The 23625-nt window shown below is 46.0% G+C and overlaps 5 non-coding genes across 5 annotated transcripts; all 5 read right to left on the bottom strand.

The window, feature by feature from the left end:
* Positions 1–3279: 3279 nt before the first annotated feature.
* Positions 3280–3351, bottom strand: TRNAH-GUG (transfer RNA histidin (anticodon GUG)). The gene has a single exon. It is a non-coding gene; the product is annotated as a tRNA-His (tRNA).
* A 6981-nt stretch (positions 3352–10332) lies between these two features.
* TRNAH-GUG (transfer RNA histidin (anticodon GUG)) lies at positions 10333–10404 on the bottom strand. The gene has a single exon. It is a non-coding gene; the product is annotated as a tRNA-His (tRNA).
* Positions 10405–12683: 2279 nt separating this feature from the next.
* TRNAH-GUG (transfer RNA histidin (anticodon GUG)) lies at positions 12684–12755 on the bottom strand. Its single transcript has one exon. It is a non-coding gene; the product is annotated as a tRNA-His (tRNA).
* A 2398-nt stretch (positions 12756–15153) lies between these two features.
* Positions 15154–15225, bottom strand: TRNAH-GUG (transfer RNA histidin (anticodon GUG)). Its single transcript has one exon. It is a non-coding gene; the product is annotated as a tRNA-His (tRNA).
* A 7932-nt stretch (positions 15226–23157) lies between these two features.
* TRNAH-GUG (transfer RNA histidin (anticodon GUG)) lies at positions 23158–23229 on the bottom strand. The gene has a single exon. It is a non-coding gene; the product is annotated as a tRNA-His (tRNA).
* Positions 23230–23625: the final 396 nt, after the last annotated feature.

Genomic DNA, 23625 nt, shown 5'->3' with positions numbered 1-23625 from the left:
CATTGGACGTGCTATATTAACCCCCTCTCCCCAAATACAATAAAAATAAAGAAATATATGTGCTTCCATAATGTCTACCTTCTAATGTTTCATATGTGTAAGCACATTGTCCTCCTCCTGACCACATTCTAAAACTATGTGCAAATTGTTCCTTCCATAAACTGTCACTTCCTTCGCCCTTTATTTATAATGACTATTATACTCTCTCTCTTTCCGCCACAGTATAAAAAAGCCTAGCACACCTCATGATTGGACTAAGAAATTCCTGTCATTTAGTTGGAAATGATTTTCCCATTATCCCCAAAAACTCCTCACTGTGTCTAAGAACGCTTTTTTTCACAGGACAATACAGATCAGATTGACTTGAAAGGTCCTTTCACGCGACTACAGAATGCCTCTCATTCCACTAAAAGATACGCCAGTGCCTACAATAGCCTAGGACTAGACTATGAGTCCCAATGTAGAAAGACCACAAGTCCACAGATATGCCTGTTTATTTAAACATCTGTATTATCATCAGCATGTGACTGTAAAGGCGGGACCTTGCGCTCTCTGTAACGCGCTCCATTGGCAACATCAGTTAAATGTCGTTGGTTCAATCCCTCGCGGATGTTGTTTTTATTCCCATTTGTAACTGGGAAATACTGTCGCTGCAATACATATGTCTTAATCAAGCTAGTGGTTATTGACGTAAATGGCAGTGTTATAATGTTTCATGTACTGCAAATGTCACCACATAATGCGCTCTTAATTAGATTTGGTTGAAATACATTACAGTCACCCGATGAAAAAGTGTGCAAAGAGCATTAAAGAAACAAAAGGTTCATAACAGTAACAGGACATATCGAATTGTTTCAGTCCTCCACAGAGATTGCCAATGTATTAATGGAAATTCTAAAATATCTGCCGTGACATTGCCTCACCGCAATGCCGTGACTCGGATTCGAACCGAGTTTGCTGCGGCCACAACGCAGAGTACTAACCACTATACGATCACGGCGAGCTACTTGGGCTGCTACAATGTGACGTTCCACCTCTATCATAAGCTGTACTCCATCTGTGATGTCATGACTCATGTTTGAATTAAAGGTTGGTTGTGATGTTATCCATGAGAATAAGTGGACACCTGATCCCCAGTCACTTATTTAAGATCTCAATAATCAAGTCAGAATCCAAATGAAAGTCATCAAAGTGGAGCCAATTAGAAATAATATAGTTACACAAACCTGGCAATGGTGCGGCAGCCAGGGCCGATAATGGCCCGCCAGCCTGAGAGCAGGAAAGTGTGAGAGCAGTGATGGTCTTGTGAGAGTTTACAGCTGTTATTGACCCTGTCCCCTTCCATTGCAGAGTTTTCTCCCTATAAGAAGTGCAGAGGCTCCCTCCGGGGTGCTAATAGTAAATTTATTTTTTTGCGCAGGAGAAGTGCTCTTCACCAATTGCACGTGCCAAATCACCCGAAGGCCACCACCATAAAATTCAGGCATTCATGTTCATGCGTCCTCCATGTTATGTCCTTATAAAGGGATGCATGTTCATGATGACTCCATGTCACACCTGCATACAAGGATGCATGTTCATGCCGCCTCGTTCTCTTGGCTTCATACAGGGATTTTATCTTCTCCCTGTCTCACCCTCATGCAGGGATGCATGACCAATGCTCCTTCCCTTCTCGCCCGCATACATGGATGCACGTTCATGTCTCCTCGTTCTCTCGGCTTCATACGGGGATTTTATCTCCTCCCTGTCTCACCCTCAGGAAGGGATGCATGACCAATGCTCCTTCCCGTCTCGCCTGCATACATGGATGCACGTTCACGCCTCCTCCTTCTCTCGGCTTCATACGGGGATCATATCTCCTCCCTGTCTCACCCTCATGAGGGGATGCATGACCAATGCTCCTTCCCTTCTCGCCTGCATACATGGATGCACGTTCACGCCTCCTCCTTCTCTCGGCTTCATACGGGGATCATATCTCCTCCCTGTCTCACCCTCATGCAGGGATGCATGACCAATGCTCCTTCCTGTCTCGCCCGCATACATGGATGCACGTTCACACCTCCTCCTTCTCTCGGCTTCATACGGGGATCATATCTCCTCCCTGTCTCACCCTCATGCAGGGATGCATGACCAATGCTCCTTCCCTTCTCGCCTGCATACATGGATGCACGTTCACGCCTCCTCCTTTTCTCGGCTTCATACGGGGATCATATCTCCTCAATGTCTCACCCTCACTTCCAACATGTGTAACTTCTTGTTCTCTTTGACGTCTGGGGCATGGGTGGCTACTGCACAGCTCTAGATGTCGCCCACCTGCAAGGTGCTATGGAAAGCACTTTTCCACATTGGACGTGCTATATTAACCCCCTCTCCCCAAATACAATAAAAATAAAGAAATATATGTGCTTCCATAATGTCTACCTTCTAATGTTTCATATGTGTAAGCACATTGTCCTCCTCCTGACCAAATTCTAAAACTATGTGCAAATTGTTCCTTCCATAAACTGTCACTTCCTTGGCCCTTTATTTATAATGACTGTTATACTCTCTCTCTTTCCGCCACAGTATAAAAATGCCTAGCACACCTCATGATTGGACTAAGAAATTCCTGTCATTTAGTTGGAAATGATTTTCCCATTATCCCCAAAAACTCCTCACTGTGTCTAAGAACATTTTTTTTCACAGGACAATACAGATCAGATTGACTTGAAAGGTCCTTTCACGCGACTACAGAATGCCTCTCATTCCACTAGAAGATACGCCAATGCCTACAATAGCCTAGGACTAGACTATGAGTCCCAATGTAGAAAGACCACAAGTCCACAGATATGCCTGTTTATTTAAACATCTGTATTATCATCAGCGTGTGACTGTAAAGGCGGGACTTTGCGCTCTCTGTAACGCGCTCCATTGGCAACATCAGTTAAATGTCGTTGGTTCAATCCCTCGCGGATGTTGTTTTTATTCCCATTTGTAACTGGGAAATACTGTCGCTGCAATACATATGTCTTAATCAAGCTAGTGGTTATTGACGTAAATGGCAGTGTTATAATGTTTCATGTACTGCAAATGTCACCACATAATGCGCTCTTAATTAGATTTGGTTGAAATACATTACAGTCACCCGATGAAAAAGTGTGCAAAGAGCATTAAAGAAACAAAAGGTTCATAACAGTAACAGGACATATCGAATTGTTTCAGTCCTCCACAGAGATTGCCAATGTATTAATGGAAATTCTAAAATATCTGCCCAACTGCCGTGACATTGCCTCACCGCAATGCCGTGACTCGGATTCGAACCGAGGTTGCTGCGGCCACAACGCAGAGTACTAACCACTATACGATCACAGCGAGCTACTTGGGCTGCTACAATGTGACGTTCCACCTCTATCATAACCTCTACTCCATCTGTGATGTCATGACTCATGTTTGAATTAAAGCTTGGTTGTGATGTTATCCATGAGAATAAGTGGACACCTGATCCCCAGTCACTTATTTAAGATCTCAATAATCAAGTCAGAATCCAAATGAAAGTCATCAAAGTGGAGCCAATTAGAAATAATATAGTTACACAAACCTGGCAATGGTGCGGCAGCCAGGGCCGAAAATGGCCCGCCAGCCTGAGAGCAGGAAAGTGTGAGAGCAGTGATGGTCTTGTGAGAGTTTACAGCTGTTATTGACCCTGTCCCCTTCCATTGCAGAGTTTTCTCCCTATAAGAAGTGCAGAGGCTCCCTCCGGGGTGCTAATAGTAAATTTATTTTTTTGCGCAGGAGAAGTGCTCTTCACCAATTGCACGCGCCAAATCACCCGAAGGCCACCACCATAAAATTCAGGCATTCATGTTCATGCGTCCTCCATGTTATGTCCTTATAAAGGGATGCATGTTCATGATGACTACATGTCACACCTGCATACAAGGATGCATGTTCATGCTGCCTCGTTCTCTTGGCTTCATACAGGGATTTTATCTCCTCCCTGTCTCACCCTCATGCAGGGATGCATGACCAATGCTCCTTCCCTTCTCGCCCGCATACATGGATGCACGTTCATGTCTCCTCGTTCTCTCGGCTTCATACGGGGATTTTATCTCCTCCCTGTCTCACCCTCGGGAAGGGATGCATGACCAATGCTCCTTCCCGTCTCGCCCGCATACATGGATGCACGTTCACGCCTCCTCCTTCTCTCGGCTTCATACGGGGATCATATCTCCTCCCTGTCTCACCCTCATGCAGGGATGCATGACCAATGCTCCTTCCTGTCTCGCCCGCATACATGGATGCACGTTCACGCCTCCTCCTTCTCTCGGCTTCATACGGGGATCATATCTCCTCCCTGTCTCACCCTCATGCAGGGATGCATGACCAATGCTCCTTCCTGTCTCGCCCGCATACATGGATGCACGTTCACGCCTCCTCCTTCTCTCGGCTTCATACGGGGATCATATCTCCTCCCTGTCTCACCCTCATGCAGGGATGCATGACCAATGTTCCTTCCCTTCTCACCTGCATACATGGATGCACGTTCACGCCTCCTCCTTTTCTCGGCTTCATAGGGGGATCATATCTCCTCAATGTCTCACCCTCACTTCCAACATGTGTAACTTCTTGTTCTCTTTGACGTCTGGGGCATGGGTGGCTACTGCACAGCTCTAGATGTCGCCCACCTGCAAGGTGCTATGGAAAGCACTTTTCCACATTGGACGTGCTATATTAACCCCCTCTCCCCAAATACAATAAAAATAAAGAAATATATGTGCTTCCATAATGTCTACCTTCTAATGTTTCATATGTGTAAGCACATTGTCCTCCTCCTGACCACATTCTAAAACTATGTGCAAATTGTTCCTTCCATAAACTGTCACTTCCTTGGCCCTTTATTTATAATGACTGTTATACTCTCTCTCTTTCCGCCACAGTATAAAAAAGCCTAGCACACCTCATGATTGGACTAAGAAATTCCTGTCATTTAGTTGGAAATGATTTTCCCATTATCCCCAAAAACTCCTCACTGTGTCTAAGAACGCTTTTTTTCACAGGACAATACAGATCAGATTGACTTGAAAGGTCCTTTCACGCGACTACAGAATGCCTCTCATTCCACTAAAAGATACGCCAGTGCCTACAATAGCCTAGGACTAGACTATGAGTCCCAATGTAGAAAGACCACAAGTCCACAGATATGCCTGTTTATTTAAACATCTGTATTATCATCAGCGTGTGACTGTAAAGGCGGGACTTTGCGCTCTCTGTAACGCGCTCCATTGGCAACATCAGTTAAATGTCGTTGGTTCAATCCCTCGCGGATGTTGTTTTTATTCCCATTTGTAACTGGGAAATACTGTCGCTGCAATACATATGTCTTAATCAAGCTAGTGGTTATTGACGTAAATGGCAGTGTTATAATGTTTCATGTACTGCAAATGTCACCACATAATGCGCTCTTAATTAGATTTGGTTGAAATACATTACAGTCACCCGATGAAAAAGTGTGCAAAGAGCATTAAAGAAACAAAAGGTTCATAACAGTAACAGGACATATCGAATTGTTTCAGTCCTCCACAGAGATTGCCAATGTATTAATGGAAATTCTAAAATATCTGCCCAACTGCCGTGACATTGCCTCACCGCAATGCCGTGACTCGGATTCGAACCGAGGTTGCTGCGGCCACAATGCAGAGTACTAACCACTATACGATCACAGCGAGCTACTTGGGCTGCTACAATGTGACGTTCCACCTCTATCATAAGCTGTACTCCATCTGTGATGTCATGACTCATGTTTGAATTAAAGGTTGGTTGTGATGTTATCCATGAGAATAAGTGGACACCTGATCCCCAGTCACTTATTTAAGATCTCAATAATCAAGTCAGAATCCAAATGAAAGTCATCAAAGTGGAGCCAATTAGAAATAATATAGTTACACAAACCTGGCAATGGTGCGGCAGCCAGGGCCGAAAATGGCCCGCCAGCCTGAGAGCAGGAAAGTGTGAGAGCAGTGATGGTCTTGTGAGAGTTTACAGCTGTTATTGACCCTGTCCCCTTCCATTGCAGAGTTTTCTCCCTATAAGAAGTGCAGAGGCTCCCTCCGGGGTGCTAATAGTAAATTTATTTTTTTGCGCAGGAGAAGTGCTCTTCACCAATTGCACGCGCCAAATCACCCGAAGGCCACCACCATAAAATTCAGGCATTCATGTTCATGCGTCCTCCATGTTATGTCCTTATAAAGGGATGCATGTTCATGATGACTACATGTCACACCTGCATACAAGGATGCATGTTCATGCCGCCTCGTTCTCTTGGCTTCATACAGGGATTTTATCTCCTCCCTGTCTCACCCTCATGCAGGGATGCATGACCAATGCTCCTTCCCTTCTCGCCCGCATACATGGATGCACGTTCATGTCTCCTCGTTCTCTCGGCTTCATACGGGGATTTTATCTCCTCCCTGTCTCACCCTCGGGAAGGGATGCATGACCAATGCTCCTTCCCGTCTCGCCCGCATACATGGATGCACGTTCACCCCTCCTCCTTCTCTCGGCTTCATACGGGGATCATATCTCCTCCCTGTCTCACCCTCATGCAGGGATGCATGACCAATGCTCCTTCCTGTCTCGCCCGCATACATGGATGCACGTTCACGCCTCCTCCTTCTCTCGGCTTCATACGGGGATCATATCTCCTCCCTGTCTCACCCTCATGCAGGGATGCATGACCAATGCTCCTTCCTGTCTCGCCCGCATACATGGATGCACGTTCACGCCTCCTCCTTCTCTCGGCTTCATACGGGGATCATATCTCCTCCCTGTCTCACCCTCATGCAGGGATGCATGACCAATGTTCCTTCCCTTCTCACCTGCATACATGGATGCACGTTCACGCCTCCTCCTTTTCTCGGCTTCATAGGGGGATCATATCTCCTCAATGTCTCACCCTCACTTCCAACATGTGTAACTTCTTGTTCTCTTTGACGTCTGGGGCATGGGTGGCTACTGCACAGCTCTAGATGTCGCCCACCTGCAAGGTGCTATGGAAAGCACTTTTCCACATTGGACGTGCTATATTAACCCCCTCTCCCCAAATACAATAAAAATAAAGAAATATATGTGCTTCCATAATGTCTACCTTCTAATGTTTCATATGTGTAAGCACATTGTCCTCCTCCTGACCACATTCTAAAACTATGTGCAAATTGTTCCTTCCATAAACTGTCACTTCCTTGGCCCTTTATTTATAATGACTGTTATACTCTCTCTCTTTCCGCCACAGTATAAAAAAGCCTAGCACACCTCATGATTGGACTAAGAAATTCCTGTCATTTAGTTGGAAATGATTTTCCCATTATCCCCAAAAACTCCTCACTGTGTCTAAGAACGCTTTTTTTCACAGGACAATACAGATCAGATTGACTTGAAAGGTCCTTTCACGCGACTACAGAATGCCTCTCATTCCACTAAAAGATACGCCAGTGCCTACAATAGCCTAGGACTAGACTATGAGTCCCAATGTAGAAAGACCACAAGTCCACAGATATGCCTGTTTATTTAAACATCTGTATTATCATCAGCGTGTGACTGTAAAGGCGGGACCTCGCGCTCTCTGTAACGCGCTCCATTGGCAACATCAGTTAAATGTCGTTGGTTCAATCCCTCGCGGATGTTGTTTTTATTCCCATTTGTAACTGGGAAATACTGTCGCTGCAATACATATGTCTTAATCAAGCTAGTGGTTATTGACGTAAATGGCAGTGTAATAATGTTTCATGTACTGCAAATGTCACCACATAATGCGCTCTTAATTAGATTTGGTTGAAATACATTACAGTCACCCGATGAAAAAGTGTGCAAAGAGCATTAAAGAAACAAAAGGTTCATAACAGTAACAGGACATATCGAATTGTTTCAGTCCTCCACAGAGATTGCCAATGTATTAATGGAAATTCTAAAATATCTGCCCAACTGCCGTGACATTGCCTCACCGCAATGCCGTGACTCGGATTCGAACCGAGTTTGCTGAGGCCACAACGCAGAGTACTAACCACTATACTATCACGGAGAGCTACTTGGGCTGCTACAATGTGACGTTCCACCTCTATCATAAGCTGTACTCCATCTGTGATGTCATGACTCATGTTTGAATTAAAGGTTGGTTGTGATGTTATCCATGAGAATAAGTGGACACCTGATCCCCAGTCACTTATTTAAGATCTCAATAATCAAGTCAGAATCCAAATGAAAGTCATCAAAGTGGAGCCAATTAGAAATAATATAGTTACACAAACCTGGCTATGGTGCGGCAGCCAGGGCCGATAATGGCCCGCCAGCCTGAGAGCAGGAAAGTGTGAGAGCAGTGATGGTCTTGTGAGAGTTTACAGCTGTTATTGACCCTGTCCCCTTCCATTGCAGAGTTTTCTCCCTATAAGAAGTGCAGAGGCTCCCTCCGGGGTGCTAATAGTAAATTTATTTTTTTGCGCAGGAGAAGTGCTCTTCACCAATTGCACGTGCCAAATCACCCGAAGGCCACCACCATAAAATTCAGGCATTCATGTTCATGCGTCCTCCATGTTATGTCCTTATAAAGGGATGCATGTTCATGATGACTCCATGTCACACCTGCATACAAGGATGCATGTTCATGCCGCCTCGTTCTCTTGGCTTCATACAGGGATTTTATCTTCTCCCTGTCTCACCCTCATGCAGGGATGCATGACCAATGCTCCTTCCCTTCTCCTCCGCATACATGGATGCACGTTCATGTCTCCTCGTTCTCTCGGCTTCATACGGGGATTTTATCTCCTCCCTGTCTCACCCTCGGGAAGGGATGCATGACCAATGCTCCTTCCCGTCTCGCCCGCATACATGGATGCACGTTCACGCCTCCTCCTTCTCTCGGCTTCATACGGGGATCATATCTCCTCCCTGTCTCACCCTCATGAGGGGATGCATGACCAATGCTCCTTCCCTTCTCGCCTGCATACATGGATGCACGTTCACGCCTCCTCCTTCTCTCGGCTTCATACGGGGATCATATCTCCTCCCTGTCTCACCCTCATGCAGGGATGCATGACCAATGCTCCTTCCTGTCTCGCCCGCATACATGGATGCACGTTCACACCTCCTCCTTCTCTCGGCTTCATACGGGGATCATATCTCCTCCCTGTCTCACCCTCATGCAGGGATGCATGACCAATGCTCCTTCCCTTCTCGCCTGCATACATGGATGCACGTTCACGCCTCCTCCTTTTCTCGGCTTCATACGGGGATCATATCTCCTCAATGTCTCACCCTCACTTCCAACATGTGTAACTTCTTGTTCTCTTTGACGTCTGGGGCATGGGTGGCTACTGCACAGCTCTAGATGTCGCCCACCTGCAAGGTGCTATGGAAAGCACTTTTCCACATTGGACGTGCTATATTAACCCCCTCTCCCCAAATACAATAAAAATAAAGAAATATATGTGCTTCCATAATGTCTACCTTCTAATGTTTCATATGTGTAAGCACATTGTCCTCCTCCTGACCACATTCTAAAACTATGTGCAAATTGTTCCTTCCATAAACTGTCACTTCCTTGGCCCTTTATTTATAATGACTGTTATACTCTCTCTCTTTCCGCCACAGTATAAAAAAGCCTAGCACACCTCATGATTGGACTAAGAAATTCCTGTCATTTAGTTGGAAATGATTTTCCCATTATCCCCAAAAACTCCTCACTGTGTCTAAGAACGCTTTTTTTCACAGGACAATACAGATCAGATTGACTTGAAAGGTCCTTTCACGCGACTACAGAATGCCTCTCATTCCACTAAAAGATACGCCAGTGCCTACAATAGCCTAGGACTAGACTATGAGTCCCAATGTAGAAAGACCACAAGTCCACAGATATGCCTGTTTATTTAAACATCTGTATTATCATCAGCGTGTGACTGTAAAGGCGGGACTTTGCGCTCTCTGTAACGCGCTCCATTGGCAACATCAGTTAAATGTCGTTGGTTCAATCCCTCGCGGATGTTGTTTTTATTCCCATTTGTAACTGGGAAATACTGTCGCTGCAATACATATGTCTTAATCAAGCTAGTGGTTATTGACGTAAATGGCAGTGTTATAATGTTTCATGTACTGCAAATGTCACCACATAATGCGCTCTTAATTAGATTTGGTTGAAATACATTACAGTCACCCGATGAAAAAGTGTGCAAAGAGCATTAAAGAAACAAAAGGTTCATAACAGTAACAGGACATATCGAATTGTTTCAGTCCTCCACAGAGATTGCCAATGTATTAATGGAAATTCTAAAATATCTGCCCAACTGCCGTGACATTGCCTCACCGCAATGCCGTGACTCGGATTCGAACCGAGGTTGCTGCGGCCACAACGCAGAGTACTAACCACTATACGATCACGGCGAGCTACTTGGGCTGCTACAATGTGACGTTCCACCTCTATCATAAGCTGTACTCCATCTGTGATGTCATGACTCATGTTTGAATTAAAGGTTGGTTGTGATGTTATCCATGAGAATAAGTGGACACCTGATCCCCAGTCACTTATTTAAGATCTCAATAATCAAGTCAGAATCCAAATGAAAGTCATCAAAGTGGAGCCAATTAGAAATAATATAGTTACACAAACCTGGCAATGGTGCGGCAGCCAGGGCTGATAATGGCCCGCCAGCCTGAGAGCAGGAAAGTGTGAGAGCAGTGATGGTCTTGTGAGAGTTTACAGCTGTTATTGAACCTGTCCCCTTCCATTGCAGAGTTTTCTCCCTATAAGAAGTGCAGAGGCTCCCTCCACGGGTGCTAATAGTAAATTTATTTTTTTGCGCAGGAGAAGTGCTCTTCACCAATTGCACGTGCCAAATCACCCGAAGGCCACCACCATAAAATTCAGGCATTCATGTTCATGCGTCCTCCATGTTATGTCCTTATAAAGGGATGCATGTTCATGATGACTCCATGTCACACCTGCATACAAGGATGCATGTTCATGCCGCCTCGTTCTCTTGGCTTCATACAGGGATTTTATCTCCTCCCTGTCTCACCCTCATGCAGGGATGCATGACCAATGCTCCTTCCCTTCTCGCCCGCATACATGGATGCACGTTCATGTCTCCTCGTTCTCTCGGCTTCATACGGGGATTTTATCTCCTCCCTGTCTCACCCTCGGGAAGGGATGCATGACCAATGCTCCTTCCCGTCTCGCCCGCATACATGGATGCACGTTCACGCCTCCTCCTTCTCTCGGCTTCATACGGGGATCATATCTCATCCCTGTCTCACCCTCATGAGGGGATGCATGACCAATGCTCCTTCCCTTCTCGCCTGCATACATGGATGCAAGTTCACGCCTCCTCCTTCTCTCTGCTTCATACGGGGATCATATCTCCTCCCTGTCTCACCCTCATGCAGGGATGCATGACCAATGCTCCTTCCTGTCTCGCCCGCATACATGGATGCACGTTCACGCCTCCTCCTTCTCTCGGCTTCATACGGGGATCATATCTCCTCCCTGTCTCACCCTCATGCAGGGATGCATGACCAATGCTCCTTCCCTTCTCGCCTGCATACATGGATGCACGTTCACGACTCCTCCTTTTCTCGGCTTCATACCGGGATCATATCTCCTCAATGTCTCACCCTCACTTCCAACATGTGTAACTTCTTGTTCTCTTTGACGTCTGGGGCATGGGTGGCTACTGCACAGCTCTAGATGTCGCCCACCTGCAAGGTGCTATGGAAAGCACTTTTCCACATTGGACGTGCTATATTAACCCCCTTTCCCCAAATACAATAAAAATAAAGAAATATATGTGCTTCCATAATGTCTACCTTCTAATGTTTCATATGTGTAAGCACATTGTCCTCCTCCTGACCACATTCTAAAACTATGTGCAAATTGCTCCTTCCATAAACTGTCACTTCCTTGGCCCTTTATTTATAATGACTGTTATACTCTCTCTCTTTCCGCCACAGTATAAAAAAGCCTAGCACACCTCATGATTGGACTAAGAAATTCCTGTCATTTAGTTGGAAATGATTTTCCCATTATCCCCAAAAACTCCTCACTGTGTCTAAGAACGCTTTTTTCACAGGACAATACAGATCAGATTGACTTGAAAGGTCCTTTCACGCGACTACAGAATGCCTCTCATTCCACTAAAAGATACGCCAGTGCCTACAATAGCCTAGGACTAGACTATGAGTCCCAATGTAGAAAGACCACAAGTCCACAGATATGCCTGTTTATTTAAACATCTGTATTATCATCAGCGTGTGACTGTAAAGGCGGGACCTCGCGCTCTCTGTAACGCGCTCCATTGGCAACATCAGTTAAATGTCGTTGGTTCAATCCCTCGCGGATGTTGTTTTTATTCCCATTTGTAACTGGGAAATACTGCCGCTGCAATACATATGTCTTAATCAAGCTAGTGGTTATTGACGTAAATGGCAGTGTTATAATGTTTCATGTACTGCAAATGTCACCACATAATGCGCTCTTAATTAGATTTGGTTGAAATACATTACAGTCACCCGATGAAAAAGTGTGCAAAGAGCATTAAAGAAACAAAAGGTTCATAACAGTAACAGGACATATCGAATTGTTTCAGTCCTCCACAGAGATTGCCAATGTATTAATGGAAATTCTAAAATATCTGCCCAACTGTCGTGACATTGCCTCACCGCAATGCCGTGACTCGGATTCGAACCGAGGTTGCTGCGGCCACAACGCAGAGTACTAACCACTATACGATCACGGCGAGCTACTTGGGCTGTTACAATGTGACGTTCCACCTCTATAATAAGCTGTTTTCCATCTGTGATGTCATGACTCATGTTTGAATTAAAGGTTGGTTGTGATGTTATCCATGAGAATAAGTGGACACCTGATCCCCAGTCACTTATTTAAGATCTCAATAATCAAGTCAGAATCCAAATGAAAGTCATCAAAGTGGAGCCAATTAGAAATAATATAGTTACACAAACCTGGCAATGGTGCGGCAGCCAGGGCCGTTAATGGCCCGCCAGCCTGAGAGCAGGAAAGTGTGAGAGCAGTGATGGTCTTGTGAGAGTTTACAGCTGTTATTGACCCTGTCCCCTTCCATTGCAGAGTTTTCTCCCTATAAGAAGTGCAGAGGCTCCCTCCGGGGTGCTAATAGTACATTTATTTTTTGCGCAGGAGAAGTGCTCTTCACCAATTGCACGTGCCAAATCACCTGAAGGCCACCACCATAAAATTCAGGCATTCATGTTCATGCGTCCTCCATGTTATGTCCTTATAAAGGGATGCATGTTCATGATGACTCCATGTCACACCTGCATACAAGGATGCATGTTCATGCCGCCTCGTTCTCTTGGCTTCATACAGGGATTTTATCTCCTCCCTGTCTCACCCTCATGCAGGGATGCATGACCAATGCTCCTTCCCTTCTCGCCCGCATACATGGATGCACGTTCATGTCTCCTCGTTCTCTCGGCTTCATACGGGGATTTTATCTCCTCCCTGTCTCACCCTCAGGAAGGGATGCATGACCAATGCTCCTTCCCGTCTCGCCCGCATACATGGATGCACGTTCATGCCTCCTCCTTCTCTCGGCTTCATACGGGGATCATATCTCCTCCCTGTCTCACCCTCATGCAGGGATGCATGACCAATGCCCCTTCCTGTCTCGCCCGCATACATGGATGCACGTTCACGCCTCCTCCTTCTCTCGGCTTCATACGGGGATCATATCTCCTCCCTGTCTCACCCTCATGCAGGGATGCATGACCAATGCTCCTTCCCTTCTCGCCTGCATACATGGATGCACGTTCACGCCTCCTCCTTCTCTCGGCTTCATACGGGGATCATATCTCCTCCCTGTCTCACCCTCATGCAGGGATGCATGACCAATGCTCCTTCCTGTCTCGCCCGCATACATGGATGCATGTTCACGCCTCCTCCTTCTCTCGGCTTCATACGGGGATCATATCTCCTCCCTGTCTCACCCTCATGCAGGGATGCATGACCAATGCTCCTTCCCTTCTCGCCTGCATACATGGATGCACGTTCACGCCTCCTCCTTCTCTCGGCTTCATACGGGGATCATATCTCCTCAATGTCTCACCCTCACTTCCAACAAGTGTAACTTCTTGTTCTCTTTGACGTCTGGGGCATGGGTGGCTACTGCACAGCTCTAGATGTCGCCCACCTGCAAGGTGCTATGGAAAGCACTTTTCCACATTGGACGTGCTATATTAACCCCCTCTCCCCAAATACAATAAAAATAAAGAAATATATGTGCTTCCATAATGTCTACCTTCTAATGTTTCATATGTGTAAGCACATTGTCCTCCTCCTGACCACATTCTAAAACTATGTGCAAATTGTTCCTTCCATAAACTGTCACTTCCTTGGCCCTTTATTTATAATGACTGTTATACTCTCTCTCTTTCCGCCACAGTATAAAAAAGCCTAGCACACCTCATGATTGGACTAAGAAATTCCTGTCATTTAGTTGGAAATGATTTTCCCATTATCCCCAAAAACTCCTTACTGTGTCTAAGAACGCTTTTTTTCACAGGACAATACAGATCAGATTGACTTGAAAGGTCCTTTCACGCGACTACAGAATGCCTCTCATTCCACTAAAAGATTCGCCAGTGCCTACAATAGCCTAGGACTAGACTATGAGTCCCAATGTAGAAAGACCACAAGTCCACAGATATGCCTGTTTATTTAAACATCTGTATTATCATCAGCGTGTTTACTGTAAAGGCGGGACCTCGCGCTCTCTGTAACGCGCTCCATTGGCAACATCAGTTAAATGTCGTTGGTTCAATCCCTCGCGGATGTTGTTTTTATTCCCATTTGTAACTGGGAAATACTGTCGCTGCAATACATATGTCTTAATCAAGCTAATGGTTATTGACGTAAATGGCAGTGTTATAATGTTTCATGTACTGCAAATGTCACCACATAATGCGCTCTTAATTAGATTTGGTTGAAATACATTACAGTCACCCGATGAAAAAGTGTGCAGAGAGCATTAAAGAAACAAAAGGTTCATAACAGTAACAGGACATATCGAATTGTTTCAGTCCTCCACAGAGATTGCCAATGTATTAATGGAAATTCTAAAATATCTGCCCAACTGCCGTGACATTGCCTCACCGCAATGCCATGACTCGGATTCGAACCGAGGTTGCTGCGGCCACAACGCAGAGTACTAACCACTATACAATCACGGCGAGCTACTTGGGCTGCTACAATGTGACGTTCCACCTCAATCATAAGCTGTACTCCATCTGTGATGTCATGACTCATGTTTGAATTAAAGGTTGGTTGTGATGTTATCCATGAGAATAAGTGGACACCTGATCCCCAGTCACTTATTTAAGATCTCAATAATCAAGTCAGAATCCAAATGAAAGTCATCAAAGTGGAGCCAATTAGAAATAATATAGTTACACAAACCTGGCAATGGTGCGGCAGCCAGGGCCGATAATGGCCCGCCAGCCTGAGAGCAGGAAAGTGTGAGAGCAGTGATGGTCTTGTGAGAGTTTACAGCTGTTATTGACCCTGTCCCCTTCCATTGCAGAGTTTTCTCCCTATAGGAAGTGCAGAGGCTCCCTCCGGGGTGCTAATAGTACATTTATTTTTTTGCGCAGGAGAAGTGCTCTTCACCAATTGCACGTGCCAAATCACCCGAAGGCCACCACCATAAAATTCAGGCATTCATGTTCATGCGTCCTCCATGTTATGTCCTTATAAAGGGATGCATGTTCATGATGACTCCATGTCACACCTGCATACAAGGATGCATGTTCATGCCACCTCGTTCTCTTGGCTTCATACAGGGATTTTATCTCCTCCCTGTCTCACCCTCATGCAGGGATGCATGACCAATGCTCCTTCCCTTCTCGCCCGCATACATGGATGCACGTTCATGTCTCCTCGTTCTCTCGGCTTCATACGGGGATTTTATCTCCTCCCTGTCTCACCCTCAGGAAGGGATGCATGACCAATGCTCCTTCCCGTCTCGCCTGCATACATGGATGCACGTTCACGCCTCCTCCTTCTCTCGGCTTCATACGGGGATCATATCTCCTCCCTGTCTCACCCTCATGCAGGGATGCATGACCAATGCTCCTTCCTGTCTCGCCCGCATACATGGATGCACGTTCACGCCTCCTCCTTCTCTCGGCTTCATACAGGGATCATATCTCCTCCCTGTCTCACCCTCATGCAGGGATGCATGACCAATGCTCCTTCCCTTCTCGCCTGCATACATGGATGCACGTTCACGCCTCCTCCTTCTCTCGGCTTCATACGGGGATCATATCTCCTCCCTGTCTCACCCTCATGCAGGGATGCATGACCAATGCTCCTTCCTGTCTCGCCCGCATACATGGATGCACGTTCACGCCTCCTCCTTCTCTCGGCTTCATACGGGGATCATATCTCCTCCCTGTCTCACCCTCATGCAGGGATGCATGACCAATGCTCCTTCCCTTCTCGCCTGCATACATGGATGCACGTTCACGCCTCCTCCTTCTCTCGGCTTCATACGGGGATCATATCTCCTCAATGTCTCACCCTCACTTCCAACATGTGTAACTTCTTGTTCTCTTTGACGTCTGGGGCATGGGTGGCTACTGCACAGCTCTAGATGTCGCCCACCTGCAAGGTGCTATGGAAAGCACTTTTCCACATTGGACGTGCTATATTAACCCCCTCTCCCCAAATACAATAAAAATAAAGAAATATATGTGCTTCCATAATGTCTACCTTCTAATGTTTCATATGTGTAAGCACATTGTCCTCCTCCTGACCACATTCTAAAACTATGTGCAAATTGTTCCTTCCATAAACTGTCACTTCCTTGGCCCTTTATTTATAATGACTGTTATACTCTCTCTCTTTCCGCCACAGTATAAAAAAGCTTAGCACACCTCATGATTGGACTAAGAAATTCCTGTCATTTAGTTGGGAATGATTTTCCCATTATCCCCAAAAACTCCTCACTGTGTCTAAGAACGCTTTTTTTCACAGGACAATACAGATCAGATTGACTTGAAAGGTCCTTTCACGCGACTACAGAATGCCTCTCATTCCACTAAAAGATACGCCAATGCCTACAATAGCCTAGGACTAGACTATGAGTCCCAATGTAGAAAGACCACAAGTCCACAGATATGCCTGTTTATTTAAACATCTGTATTATCATCAGCGTGTGACTGTAAAGGCGGGACCTCGCGCTCTCTGTAACGCGCTCCATTGGCAACATCAGTTAAATGTCGTTGGTTCAATCCCTCGTGGATGTTGTTTTTATTCCCATTTGTAACTGGGAAATACTGTCGCTGCAATACATATGTCTTAATCAAGCTAGTGGTTATTGACAAAAATGGCAGTGTTATAATATTTCATGTACTGTAAATGTCACCACATAATGCGCTCTTAATTAGATTTGGTTGAAATACATTTCAGTCACCCGATGAAAAAGTGTGCAAAGAGCATTAAAGAAACAAAAGGTTCATCACAGTAACAGGACATATCGAATTGTTTCAGTCCTCCACAGAGATTGCCAATGTATTAATGGAAATTCTAAAATATCTGCCCAACTGCCGTGACATTGCCTCACCGCAATGCCGTGACTCGGATTCCAACCGAGGTTGCTGCAGCCACAATGCAGAGTACTAACCACTATACGATCACAGCGAGCTACTTGGGCTGCTACAATGTGACGTTCCACCTCTATCATAAGCTGTACTCCATCTGTGATGTCATGACTCATGTTTGAATTAAAGGTTGGTTGTGATGTTATCCATGAGAATAAGTGGACACCTGATCCCCAGTCACTTATTTAAGATCTCAATAATCAAGTCAGAATCCAAATGCAAGTCATCAAAGTGGAGCCAATTACAAATAATATAGTTACACAAACCTGGCAATGGTGCGGCAGCAAGGGCCGATAATGGCCCGCCAGCCTGAGAGCAGGAAAGTGTGAGAGCAGTGATGGTCTTGTGAGAGTTTACAGCTGTTATTGACCCTGTCCCCTTCCATTGCAGAGTTTTCTCCCTATAAGAAGTGCAGAGGCTCCCTCCGGGGTGCTAATAGTACATTTATTTTTTTGCACAGGAGAAGTGCTCTTCGCCAATTGCACGTGCCAAATCACCCGAAGGCCACCACCATAAAATTCAGGCATTCATGTTCATGCGTCCTCCATGTTATGTCCTTATAAAGGGATGCATGTTCATGATGACTCCATGTCACACCTGCATACAAGGATGCATGTTCATGCCGCCTCGTTCTCTTGGCTTCATACAGGGATTTTATCTCCTCCCTGTCTCACCCTCATGCAGGGATGCATGACCAATGCTCCTTCCCTTCTCGCCCGCATACATGGATGCACGTTCATGTCTTCTCGTTCTCTCGGCTTCATACGGGGATTTTATCTCCTCCCTGTCTCACCCTCAGGAAGGGATGCATGCCCAATGCTCCTTCCCGTCTCGCCCGCATACATGGATGCACGTTCACGCCTCCTCCTTCTCTCGGCTTCATACGGGGATCATATCTCCTCCCTGTCTCACCCTCATGCAGGGATGCATGACCAATGGTCCTTCCTGTCTCGCCCGCATACATGGATGCACGTTCACGCCTCCTCCTTCTCTCGGCTTCATACGGGGATCATATCTCCTCCCTGTCTCACCCTCATGCAGGGATGCATGACCAATGCTCCTTCCCTTCTCGCCTGCATACATGGATGCACGTTCACGCCTCCTCCTTCTCTCGGCTTCAAAAGGGGATCATATCTCCTCCCTGTCTCACCCTCATGCAGGGATGCATGACCAACGCTCCTTCCTGTCTCGCCCGCATACATGGATGCACGTTCACGCCTCCTCCTTCTCTCGGCTTCATACGGGGATCATATCTCCTCCCTGTCTCACCCTCATGCAGGGATGCATGACCAATGCTCCTTCCCTTCTCGCCCGCATACATGGATGCACGTTCATGTCTCCTCGTTCTCTCGGCTTCATACGGGGATTTTATCTCCTCCCTGTCTCACCCTCAGGAAGGGATGCATGACCAATGCTCCTTCCCGTCTCGCCCGCATACATGGATGCACGTTCACGCCTCCTCCTTCTCTCGGCTTCATACGGGGATCATATCTCCTCCCTGTCTCACCCTCATGCAGGGATGCATGACCAATGGTCCTTCCTGTCTCGCCCGCATACATGGATGCACGTTCACGCCTCCTCCTTCTCTCGGCTTCATACGGGGATCATATCTCCTCCCTGTCTCACCCTCATGCAGGGATGCATGACCAATGCTCCTTCCCTTCTCGCCTGCATACATGGATGCACGTTCACGCCTCCTCCTTCTCTCGGCTTCAAAAGGGGATCATATCTCCTCCCTGTCTCACCCTCATGCAGGGATGCATGACCAACGCTCCTTCCTGTCTCGCCCGCATACATGGATGCACGTTCACGCCTCCTCCTTCTCTCGGCTTCATACGGGGATCATATCTCCTCCCTGTCTCACCCTCATGCAGGGATGCATGACCAATGCTCCTTCCCTTCTCGCCTGCATACATGGATGCACGTTCACGCCTCCTCCTTCTCTCGGCTTCATACGGGGATCATATCTCCTCAATGTCTCACCATCACTTCCAACATGTGTAACTTCTTGTTCTCTTTGACGTCTGGGGCATGGGTGGCTACTGCACAGCTCTAGATGTCGCCCACCTGCAAGGTGCTATGGAAAGCACTTTTCCACATTGGACGTGCTATATTAACCCCCTCTCCCCAAATACAATAAAAATAAAGAAATATATGTGCTTCCATAATGTCTACCTTCTAATGTTTCATATGTGTAAGCAATTGTCCTCCTCCTGACCACATTCTAAAACTATGTGCAAATTGTTCCTTCCATAAACTGTCACTTCCTTGGCCCTTTATTTATAATGACTGTTATACTCTCTCTCTTTCCGCCACAGTATAAAAAAGCCTAGCACACCTCATGATTGGACTAAGAAATTCCTGTCATTTAGTTGGAAATGATTTTCCCATTATCCCCAAAAACTCCTCACTGTGTCTAAGAACGCTTTTTTTCACAGGACAATACAGATCAGATTGACTTGAAAGGTCCTTTCACGCGACTACAGAATGCCTCTCATTCCACTAAAAGATACGCCAGTGCCTACACTAGCCTAGGACTAGACTATGAGTCCCAATGTAGAAAGACCACAAGTCCACAGATATGCCTGTTTATTTAAACATCTGTATTATCATCAGCGTGTGACTGTAAAGGCGGGACATCGCGCTCTCTGTAACGCGCTCCATTGGCAACATCAGTTAAATGTTGTTGGTTCAATCCCTCGCGGATGTTGTTTTTATTCCCATTTGTAACTGGGAAATACTGTCGCTGCAATACATATGTCTTAATCAAGCTAGTGGTTATTGACGTAAATGGCAGTGTTATAATGTTTCATGTACTGCAAATGTCACCACATAATGCGCTCTTAATTAGATTTGGTTGAAATACATTACAGTCACCCGATGAAAAAGTGTGCAAAGAGCATTAAAGAAACAAAAGGTTCATAACAGTAACAGGACATATCGAATTGTTTCAGTCCTCCACAGAGATTGCCAATGTATTAATGGAAATTCTAAAATATCTGCCCAACTGCCGTGACATTGCCTCACCGCAATGCCGTGAATCGGATTCGAACCGAGGTTGCTGCGGCCACAACGCAGAGTACTAACCACTATACGATCACAGCGAGCTACTTGGGCTGCTACAATGTGACGTTCCACCTCTATCATAAGCTGTACTCCATCTGTGATGTCATGACTCATGTTTGAATTAAAGGTTGGTTGTGATGTTATCCATGAGAATAAGTGGACACCTAATCCCCAGTCACTTATTTAAGATCTCAATAATCAAGTCAGAATCCAAATGAAAGTCATCAAAGTGGAGCCAATTAGAAATAATACAGTTACACAAACCTGGCAATGGTGCGGCAGCCAGGGCCGATAATGGCCCGCCAGCCTGAGAGCAGGAAAGTGTGAGAGCAGTGATGGTCTTGTGAGAGTTTACAGCTGTTATTGACCCTGTCCCCTTCCATTGCAGAGTTTTCTCCCTATAAGAAGTGCAGAGGCTCCCTCCGGGGTGCTAATAGTACATTTATTTTTTTGCGCAGGAGAAGTGCTCTTCACCAATTGCACGTGCCAAATCACCCGAAGGCCACCACCATAAAATTCAGGCATTCATGTTCATGCGTCCTCCATGTTATGTCCTTATAAAGGGATGCATGTTCATGATGACTCCATGTCACACCTGCATACAAGGATGCATGTTCATGCCGCCTCGTTCTCTTGGCTTCATACAGGGATTTTATCTCCTCCCTGTCTCACCCTCATGCAGGGATGCATGACCAATGCTCCTTCCCTTCTCGCCCGCATACATGGATGCACGTTCATGTCTCCTCGTTCTCTCGGCTTCATACGGGGATTTTATCTCCTCCCTGTCTCACCCTCAGGAAGGGATGCATGACCAATGCTCCTTCCCGTCTCGCCTGCATACATGGATGCACGTTCACGCCTCCTCCTTCTCTCGGCTTCATACGGGGATCATATCTCCTCCCTGTCTCACCCTCATGCAGGGATGCATGACCAATGCTCCTTCCTGTCTCGCCCGCATACATGGATGCACGTTCACGCCTCCTCCTTCTCTCGGCTTCATACAGGGATCATATCTCCTCCCTGTCTCACCCTCATGCAGGGATGCATGACCAATGCTCCTTCCCTTCTCGCCTGCATACATGGATGCACGTTCACGCCTCCTCCTTCTCTCGGCTTCATAAGGGGATCATATCTCCTCCCTGTCTCACCCTCATGCAGGGATGCATGACCAATGCTCCTTCTTGTCTCGCCCGCATACATGGATGCACGTTCACGCCTCCTCCTTCTCTCGGCTTCATACGGGGATCATATCTCCTCCCTGTCTCACCCTCATGCAGGGATGCATGACCAATGCTCCTTCCCTTCTCGCCTACATACATGGATGCACGTTCACGCCTCCTCCTTCTCTCGGCTTCATACGGGGATCATATCTCCTCAATGTCTCACCCTCACTTCCAACATGTGTAACTTCTTGTTCTCTTTCACGTCTGGGGCATGGGTGGCTACTGCACAGCTCTAGATGTCGCCCACCTGCAAGGTGCTATGGAAAGCACTTTTCCACATTGGACGTGCTATATTAACCCCCTCTCCCCAAATACAATAAAAATAAAGAAATATATGTGCTTCCATAATGTCTACCTTCTAATGTTTCATATGTGTAAGCACATTGTCCTCCTCCTGACCACATTCTAAAACTATGTGCAAATTGTTCCTTCCATAAACTGTCACTTCCTTGGCCCTTTATTTATAATGACTGTTATACTCTCTCTCTTTCCGCCACAGTATAAAAAAGCTTAGCACACCTCATGATTGGACTAAGAAATTCCTGTCATTTAGTTGGAAATGATTTTCCCATTATCCCCAAAAACTCCTCACTGTGTCTAAGAACGCTTTTTTTCACAGGACAATACAGATCAGATTGACTTGAAAGGTCCTTTCACGCGACTACAGAATGCCTCTCATTCCACTAAAAGATACGCCAGTGCCTACAATAGCCTAGGACTAGACTATGAGTCCCAATGTAGAAAGACCACAAGTCCACAGATATGCCTGTTTATTTAAACATCTGTATTATCATCAGCGTGTGACTGTAAAGGCGGGACCTCGCGCTCTCTGTAACGCGCTCCATTGGCAACATCAGTTAAATGTCGTTGGTTCAATCCCTCGCGGATGTTGTTTTTATTCCCATTTGTAACTGGGAAATACTGTCGCTGCAATACATATGTCTTAATCAAGCTAGTGGTTATTGACGTAAATGGCAGTGTTATAATGTTTCATGTACTGCAAATGTCACCACATAATGCGCTCTTAATTAGATTTGGTTGAAATACATTACAGTCACCCGATGAAAAAGTGTGCAAAGAGCATTAAAGAAACAAAAGGTTCATAACAGTAACAGGACATATCGAATTGTTTCAGTCCTCCACAGAGATTGCCAATGTATTAATGGAAATTCTAAAATATCTGCCCAACTGCCGTGACATTGCCTCACTGCAATGCCGTGACTCGGATTCGAACCGAGGTTGCTGCGGCCACAAAGCAGAGTACTAACCACTATACTATCACGGCGAGCTACTTGGGCTGCTACAATGTGACGTTCCACCTCTATCATAAGCTGTACTCCATCTGTGATGTCATGACTCATGTTTGAATTAAAGGTTGGTTGTGATGTTATCCATGAGAATAAGTGGACACCTGATCCCCAGTCACTTATTTAAGATCTCAATAATCAAGTCAGAATCCAAATGAAAGTCATCAAAGTGGAGCCAATTAGAAATAATATAGTTACACAAACCTGGCAATGGTGCGGCAGCCAGGGCCGATAATGGCCCGCCAGCCTGAGAGCAGGAAAGTGTGAGAGCAGTGATGGTCTTGTGAGAGTTTACAGCTGTTATTGACCCTGTCCCCTTCCATTGCAGAGTTTTCTCCCTATAAGAAGTGCAGAGGCTCCCTCCGGGGTGCTAA

Source organism: Ambystoma mexicanum (assembly GCF_040938575.1).
Source record: "Ambystoma mexicanum isolate Mex_15411 chromosome 12 unlocalized genomic scaffold, UKY_AmexF1_1 Mex_chr12_unloc.1, whole genome shotgun sequence".
Lineage (NCBI taxonomy): Eukaryota > Metazoa > Chordata > Amphibia > Caudata > Ambystomatidae > Ambystoma > Ambystoma mexicanum.
This window is presented reverse-complemented; position numbering and strand designations above follow the sequence as displayed.